Below are 9,578 nucleotides of genomic sequence, written 5' to 3' on the forward strand. Positions count from 1 at the left end.
AATAGCCAGATAAAGACTGGTGAAAGATAGACCATGTTGTTCACTGAGCGTACGTAGAGCATTCATCTCTGCCATAGTCACCACAAAAGTGACTGGGAAAAAGGCTGAGTGATATGCACAAGACAGGTCCTCTTGTCAACCAGACTTTTGAGACCCTTCTCTGCAGTGGATTATCTCTGTTAGGTACTTATATAAGAAACAAACTTTGTCGCATTTGGTGTCCATTCTAGGGGATCCATCTACATACCACTCCTCCGAACTGCTTTATGTCCATTCTTCCATTTATTTTCCTTTCCCTCAACAGTTCATCAAACCTGTAGTGACTGTCCATGAGTCAGTGCGGACCATAACTCAGGCCATTTCTCCTTCCATGTGAAGTGGAAAACTATATATACTGCTCAAACTACTGCTTACTGGGAGGATTTTCCTTCACTACAATCCTTCAAGACCATGTTGAAGTGAGAATGCAGTGCAGCAATTGCCTGCTTTCGGTGATTGCTGCCAAAATACGCAGATTTATTCATACAGTTGCTTTTATTTTTATTCGTTCCATTCCTCTGCTTATTTTTGTTTCACTTTTCTGCCATGTTAATAACTGCTTGAAAATAGGTTTAGGGCATTAATTTTTCAAGATTCATCATTTTTTCATACATGCAAATAAGATTTTAGCTGACTCTCACAAGCTGTGATATGTTTTAATTCATTACTTTTGAACTCAAAATAATTTCTATTGTGATTTACTTTACCCATGAGTTACTTAAAAATACACTGTTTAATTTACAGGAATTTTCTAGTTAGTTTTAGGTTTTGATTTTCTAGCTTATTTTGCTCATGTTCAGAGACATACCTTATGATTATAATTCTTTTTGAAATTTTTTGATAATTGCTTTATGGCCCAGCATATAATCAATTTTGAAAAATGTTCCATGTGCTCTTGGAAAGAGTATGTATTGTGCAGTTGTTGGATGCATTGTTTTCTTATGTAGATAGATTAAATTTGTTAATGATGTTGTCTTAAGTTTTTTATATCTTTATGAATTTTTGGTGTGTGTATGTTCTTGCAATTACTGAGACTTGTGCTAATCTCTCTCTCTATTATTACTGATTTATCTCTTATTCCTTTCAGTTCAATCTGAAATTTTTAAAAAATATGTTATGAAACTATGTTTGTAGGTGCATACTAGCTTATAATTGTTATATATGATTGCTATATTGACCTTTTGCTGTTGTAAAACTTTTAAATATGGAAGTGCTTCCTGCCTTGTAGTCTACTTATTTCTGATATTAGTATAGAAAGAATGCACTTTTTTCAGTTAGAGTTCATGCAGTTTATTCCATTGTTTTATTTTCACCTTTTATCCTCATTTAAGATGTTCATCTTGTAAGGCTCATACCATTGAGTTCGTTCTCATTTGGAGCTTTGAAGATGTTATTCCTCTAACTCCTTGCTTTCATTCCTTTTAAGAAATTGGTTTTTGGTATTATTGTTGATTCCTTGAATGCAATATGCCCTTAAGTTTTCTCTTTGTCTTTTGGTTTTATGCTATACCTTTTCTATTTATCTTATTTGAAAATTTATCCTCTTAAAATTTTATTCTTCATGAAATTTGTAACTCCCTATGAATATACAACTTAATGTCTTTCAATAATTTTGGAAAATTTCAGCCATATCTCCTCAAATATTTTGCCTACCCTAGTCTCTTTCTTTTATCTTTCTGGAATTATAATTAAATTAAATGTATGTTGGAGCTATGCACTGTGCCTTTTAAATGTATTTTGTGTTATTTTCTGCATTGTCCATCTTTTTATCTCTCTCTGCTTCTGTTTGTGTATTCTCTTCCAGTCTTATTTCCCATTTACAAATTCTCTATTCATATGTGTCTAATTTGCTGTTAAACCCAATGATTGACTTCTTAATTTCAGTTACTTTAGTTTTCAAATTTCTTTGATTCAATTTATTACCCATCTTGTTCTTTAATTATTTGAACATACTACACATTTTAAAATGCTTGTTTTTTTATAGTCTGGATCATCTATACCTGTTTCTATTACTATTGCTTTTCAGTTAGGCCTTGTATTTTCCTGTGCTTTGCTATTTTTGTTTTTGTGCCAGATTTTATATTTTAAAACATGGAGAGATAATTCAAGGATTTTATGATGTTTTCTTTGTTAAGAGAGGATTTCATTTTGTTTACAGCTGTCAGTTAAGTTGGGGGAAAAAATCCTAGATAGCCTAATCTGATCAAGAGATTAGATCATTCAAGATGGCTTGAGTTTCTCTAAGAGCTGTTGTATGTTCTATTTACCCAGACTCCAGGGGTGAAGCCCTTTGTGGTCTCAAATGAGAGCCTGGTTGTTTACAAAAGCCTCTTCTTGATAGACCTCGAATCCCATTTGTTGTCCCCCAGGGTAAAGCATCTGTAGGAAGTTCTACTTAACTTTTCAGCCTTTCATTTGTCATTTTTAGAATTTTAGCCCATATCTTTAGCAAAAAGAAAAAAAAACCCAAAAAACTAGGAAGTGAAGTGTTTAGCTCTTGGTTTCTCTTCTATTTAAAATATTGGCTCTATAAGGCCTTGATTCCGTTTTAGATCTCTAATGCTTTTAAACACATGCATTTTATATTTTTCTAGTTCTTCCAACTTTGCTTATTGAGAGATTTGGTGCAAAACAAGCTGTTCTTGCTTTTCCATATGACAAATATTATCTCTCCATTTAATTTTCTAGTTTGGCAACGGATGTGGCTTATAGAGAATTACTGTGGATAATTACCTATTTTGAGGCAATATCTATACTAGTTAATATTTTCAGTGTGTTAATCTCATCGGAGACATAAATTCAGCTTCTGGGCTGCTGTAGACATCATCTATCTAGCAAATTCTTTCACTTCATTCAGTTATGCAGAAAGCATTAGTAGTTCTTTGCATTCAGCTGGAAGGGACATAGAGAACTATGCCTATGTATATATTGGTTCTCCAGCTCTGAGTCATAATTTAGTTCACAGTAACCTTGATCATATCAGATAGTTCTCCTAAATTAAGGGCAACATCTATATTTTTTGCTATTCACTGATAAGAGAGGACCAGTGTTTCGATGTATTCTTTAAATCATAGAAATAATCCATATAACATTTCAGGTTATCCTCCGTTTATTAGCTAAGCTGAAAACTTCCAACTTTTGGTGTGGCTTAGCACATAATAAAGACATTGAGGTGGTTCATATAGGTATTTAATGGCTCTTTACCTAAGACCCTTACGACCTAGAAAATGCAATATTAAGCTGAAGATATGTGGAGATGAACATGCTCAGTGGAGCCCATAGCAAGTCATATTACAACAAATAACAATGGAAGATCTCATAGATTTTGATGTACAGGAGGGCTCTTGTTGAAACATAAGACCTTCTTATAGAAACAATTACTCAACTGATACTGGACTAAAATTAATGGACTTAATTAATGGACTAAAAGTCATCATGGTTCCACCTGATATTGATTCAGGCCTTGATCAACAACATCCCACCCAGAACTACAGGTCTGTGATTAACTGTCTTTTGAAGAATTGGAACATCAACTTCCATTCCTAGTCTCAAGGTTTTCTGCCTCTGAGCCTCAGCTCTTCTTGAGCAAAGGCTCTATCAGCTAGAGTAAGGACCTCTTTTGATGGCAATGTATGGATAAGGAAACCTAAAACTGATCTACCTTTCATTTTGGCTGAAATATATTTTGCCTTACTTAGATATTTCCTAATATTAAGGTCATAATTCATTATTTACTTTAACAGTTTTTTTCTTTTAAAATTACTGATGTTTCACATATTTGGGTGTTTGCTACTCTTTCTTGGCAAGAACCAAATCTTTTTTCTCTAGGGGTTTTTCTAGGAGAGAAAGTTGTCCAGAAGAGGTTACTTTATTTGAGTTTGTTCCAAATTTTCTAATAAACTAATCTATAATGATATTATATTATCTTTCATTTAAAACAATATGATGTAAAAACCATAGGCTATGTCTACAGAAATAAATGGAAGAATGATTTTCGTGATAGAATGGCCCAAGAGATTTCCAGGTTGAAGTCTGTTTTCAACTGGTATCTATTCCTTTAGATGTTTCTTTGTTATGTTTTCCTTTTTATAGATGTCCCTCATCACTTGTAGGAATTTAGGGAAGTTCCCAATTTTCTGAGATGATGTTGGAGAAAAGTAAAGACATGCTTTTAATTAAGGAGGAAGTGACCTTAGGGATAAGCTATTTGAATGATTGAAAGGCTAAAACGTTCTACTCTTATCTGTGGGAATGCTTACTCATTGGCTATTCTAGGAAGTTAAATCCCAATATTTGTCTTATTAGGCACAGGGATATATTAATCGTCAGAGATGTGAATGTCATCCTAAATCCTCCAAGTAAAGTACTTTGTGGTAGTCTCACTTTAATTTACTGAAAATACATACATTCAAACGACCAATTTCAGTGTTTTAAAATTTGGGCGGGGGGGGGGTTGTTTTGGCAAATAATAAGCTTGGCGAAGTTAATTTCCACTAATTAGGCCAGATTTACATAGTCATGAGAAAAGATCAGCTTTGTTTTTCATTGAAGAAATTTTCCCAGCAGGTGAGTATGTTCAATTATATTTGCACAGTAAATATTTATGTTGTATTTAAGTGTCTTTATATTCTAGGCATCTACAATGAATACTTCTACATTTATCAAAAGGATCAAGGTGATGGAGAGCCTGTGTGGAAATCTGGAAAGTGTGGCCACTTGAAACTATTTCCAGATCCACTTATCAACCATATATTATTATGTGTTCTATGGTCACACATAGATACATAAGATATCTAGAGTTACCTCATGTGAAGGAAGGAAGCACTGGTTTTAAAGAACAAGGGAAAAAGCAAAGAGGTGAGTTCTTGTAACAGGCGAAAAGGGCTACTCATTGAAAAGTCATATATTTAAATTCAGATATATTTAAATATAACTAATTCTTCAATTTCATATATTTTCTTGGGAAGAAGTCTGAGTTGAGTAAAGTAAGCTAGCAAAACATGGAAATAAACCAAAGTATACAAAATGTATTTGTTTTTGGTATGTCAGCCTGACAGATGTTCATTGTCCATTTTGCCAATAAATAAATAAATAAATATGTAATGCATTACAAGTACACTAATGGATTTATAATCTTGGTTCATGGGCTGTTAGGTGTTATGTAATATTTTAATATTTATAATTACTTTTAGACATTTAAAGTAGAGAATTAAAAATCATATATCAAATGTGATAGAATATAGAGGAATGAATGGCTATTTTGTTCTGAGCGCTTGATAATGGCATTTATGTGGGAATTTTTTAAAAGAGTCACTGCAACCATGTTTGTACATATTCATTAAGAATCCCATACTCGGGGAAGTACCTTGCTTAGTGTCACTTAGAGAGGCATAAAACTGTAGTTATAAACAGCTTTGATCTTTTTCTACCCATGGGATTTTAGTTTGCTTTGTAAAAGACCATATTCTTAAGAAACTATGTTAAATGACAGTTTTAAAATAGAGAAGTGTTAGCTTAGTGGTCTAATCTGAAAGCCTAGTAATACTATCTTTTGTTTTTTATAGTATCAAATCTTTCACGACTTACACTGGAGAATAGTTTATATACCTATTTTTCACATATAAATAATTTACCTGGCTAATAGAAGATTCATCCTGGTGAAATCCAATATTGCTTATTACTAAGAGTAAGTGCACTAGATTCTGCAGAGAGTCAGGAGTGAAAAAGATTAATTGTATGTAGATGACCTTCTTCCCTTATGTTCTTCAACAGGCGCACCTTTATCAATCTATAGCTTCAGCAATGACAGAACTTCTGAATTGAGTGGGAACAGTGATGTGAGCGAGTCTGTGGAATGTTCCTCACAGTGGGCTCCTACAGAAAGCTCAGACTTTCCTGCACATGCCCTCCCCCCACCAAATCCATGTGAATCGAATCAACTTGTCTAGATTTGAGGTTTAGTAATTGTGTAATGTTTTTGAGCAGTGAATAATCTGAATGTAGTTATACAGTTCTCTCTTGTTTAATTTTGTCCTAACCATCAGATGTAGAGCCTCTAGCTTCACTTAATTATCACATTAATATTCTTATTTACTAGTATTAATATTCTTAAATCTAACTTTTACTTCCTGATTTTATCTTTCTTTTCTTTCACTTTCTACTTTTTTCCTGGTATTCTGCTTGCTTCTAGTTAAAATACATCCAGTTAAAATACCTACATGAGTAGGTAAATAGTATTGCTCATAGATAATAAGACATACCATTTTATCTTATGCTTCTATTGGGATTCATGAATTATAGATATAATATTCTTTTTATCCTGGACAATGTTTATAATTCTTACCAAATTGAAAAACATCCAGATGGCTTGTTCTGATGCAATGTTCACAGCGAAGCACTTAAGAACATTAATAATAGGTGTCTTTCATTGAGCCTTTATCAGGTGTCAGGCTCCTACCATGTTCTAGGCACTGTACTTGTAATAAAACAACAACCCTAAGAAGTAGGCATTATTGGTATCTTGATTCTAAAACATGATGAACCTGAGGCACAGAGAAGCTTAATAAGTTGCACAAGGTCACCTAGACAGTAGGTGGCAAAGCTAGGATTCCAACACAGACAGTGCAGCTCTGGAGTCCACGTTACTCACTACTGTGCTGTGTTCTCTCTACAAGTATGTTCTGGATCTTAAATAGGCACGCACTGAGTGAGAAACTTATAGTCATTATTTGCTCTCTATAATTGTCAAATCCTATAACCACTGGCTATCTTTTCTCAAGTGATGGTGATATGTTGGAAAGTTTTATTTAATTATAAAAATATCAAGAAAGAAAAAATATCATCAGCAGAACAGAATAAGGTGGAGCTGCACTAACAGTATCATAGAAAGTTGGACTGGAAAGGATTTGAGAAGGTCTAGTTCAACCCCTTGGTTTTCCAATGAGCAAACTGAGCAGGCTTATAATTACATTTTGAAAATGACTCTGACTCATACCTTTTTACACTGAACTTGAACTTTTCCCTTGAGTATGCCGCCTTTTCTAATCTGAGCACTGAAGTTGTCTTTTTGAGTTCTCTCAGTGCCTAAGTATTATAAATAAAACTATGTCCCCTTGTCCTCTACCTCTCTTTTCAGCGTCTATTTCTCCTCCCTCACTACCTTTCTCACCCCAAGAGTTTTGAAAAAATATACTAGCTGCTAATGTAATAGTTGGTGATAGTCATGAGCCATTTCAGTTCAAAAATATTTGGGGCCAGCCTGGTGGCACAGCAGTTAATTTCACACGTTCCACTTTGGTTGCCCAGGGTTTGCTGGTTCAGATCCCAGGTGTGGACTTACACTCTGCTTGTCAAGCCATGCTGTGGCAGGCATCCAATATGTAAAGTAGAGGAAGATGGGCACAGATGTTAGCTCAGGGCCAGTCTTCCTGAGGAAAAAGAGAAAGATTGGTGGCAGATGTTAGTTCAGGGCTAATCTTCCTCAAGAAAAAAATATATATATATTTGCTAAAAATTTATATAGTGTCATGTGTGTTAAGGTTTGAGGGATAGGCAAAGATTAAATGGAGAGAATTGCAACTTGTTATTCCAGAAGGGACATTATTTTGGTACTTTATAGATCATTTTGTAAAGGTACTCACTACAAATACCATCAACTTAATGGTCTGACTCCATGCCAGTTTATTTAGAGTTTATCACCACCACCAGAGAGTAAGTTTCTGGAGAACAGGAACCCTTTCCCTGTTCATCATTGCTGACTTGTGCACCAAGAACTGACACAATTTAAATGTGAGACTGACTGTTGGGCCTTTGCTTACTCTTCTCTACAGAAGATTCACTATGACTTTGAGATAGAACCTCTTACTTGTAGCCCCAACAAAATCATCTGAGGAGAAGTAGAATTGTCAGAGGAAGATGTGATGGGCTCTTTGGTAGAAGAACTTGGCAGATATTTACTAAATGTTTATTGTGTGTAAACCGCTGTAGAAGACATAATGATGAAGTTGTGCCTGTAACATAATGGATGTACTCATAGTCACGTTCACAATTTCATTTCAGGTCCCATTCTTCTGAGCACTAATCCCTGAAACAGGCCTTAGAGAAGAGCAAATGGGAAATAGTAACAATGTAACAGAATTTGTCCTCCTGGGTCTCACTCAGGATCCCGAGGGGCAAAAAGCATTATTTGTCATGTTTTTACTCATCTACCTTGTGACAATGGTGGGTAAACTGCTCCTTGTGGTGACTGTTCTTGCCAGCCTCTCTATGGGCTTCCCAATGTACTACTTCCTTACCTATCTATCACTCATGGATGCAGTTTATTCCACTGTCATTTCACCCAAATTGATTATAGACTTACTCTGTGATAAAAAGACAATTTCCTTCCAAGCTTGCATGGGACAGCTCTTTCTAGAGCACTTGTTTGCTGGTGCTGAGGTCTTCATTCTGGTGGCAATGGCCTATGATCGCTATGTGGCTATCTGTAAACCACTGCACTACTTGACCATCATGAATCAACAGGCTTGTATCCTGCTGGTGGTGGTGGCTGGGGTGGAGGTTTTGTGCACTCTATGGTTCAACTTCTCCTTGTGTGCAGCCTTCCCTTTTGTGGCCCCAATGTCATTGATTATTTCATGTGTGACATGTACACATTATTGGAACTTGCCTGCGCTGACACCTACTTTGTAGGTCTCACTGTGGTTGCCAATGATGGAGCAATCTGTATGGTCATATTTATTCTTCTTCTAATCTCCTATGGAGTCATCCTGAATGCCCTTAAAGCTTACAGTCAGGAAGGGAGGAGCAAAGCCCTGTCTACCTGCAGTTCCCACATCACCATTGTTGTCCTCTTTTTTGTTCCCTGTATTTTCATGTATGTTAGACCTGTTTCCAACCTTCCCATTGATAAATCCATAACTGTGGTTTGTACAGTTATCACGCCCATGTTGAATCCTTTAATATACACCTTGAGAAATTTGGAGATGAAAAACGCTATGGAAAAACTCTGGTGTAAAAAGTTAACCTTTGGTAGAAGAAGAATGTGTCACCCACACTGAACATGTTTGCTACTAATTCTAGAGCAACAAACAAGCAGTAAATTCTAACAATGGATGACAGTGAATTAAATGAATTCTCTAGGGATATTTTTCTTTTATTTATGCAAAAGCATTGAAAACAGTAGAATAAATTGTCCTTTGAGGTTAGAACAAATCTAACAGAGAAATTCTGGACAATGAATGAAAGGCACAGATAGTTGTCCTATTACTAGGCAAAATAAACTAACTTCATGGTAACTTTATATTTCTCAGTTTATACTGAAATGATATTTTAGAAGAAAGAGTTTTTTCTTCTCCAAAGTGTAAAGCAAGAGAACTTTCAAAATTTACTTTCACTCAAAGTAATGAGAAAGCTGTTTGGCTAATACTTAGAAGAAATTTCGGGGGTTGAAGTTCATGACTACGAACCCATTGCTTTGCTGTGATATGGGCTCCTTGGTTAAAGGCAACACTGGATGGGATCTAAGGGCAATGAATAAAAAG

General features: G+C 35.2%; 1 pseudogene; it reads left to right on the plus strand.

Annotated features, from left to right (window-relative positions):
• The first annotated feature begins 8,148 nt into the window (after positions 1-8,148).
• Positions 8,149-9,136, plus strand: LOC139074584 (olfactory receptor 4A16-like; annotated as a pseudogene).
• The last annotated feature ends 442 nt before the right edge of the window (positions 9,137-9,578 follow it).

The sequence above is a fragment of the Equus przewalskii genome, chromosome 11 (genome assembly GCF_037783145.1).
Source record: "Equus przewalskii isolate Varuska chromosome 11, EquPr2, whole genome shotgun sequence".
NCBI classification, from domain to species: domain Eukaryota; kingdom Metazoa; phylum Chordata; class Mammalia; order Perissodactyla; family Equidae; genus Equus; species Equus przewalskii.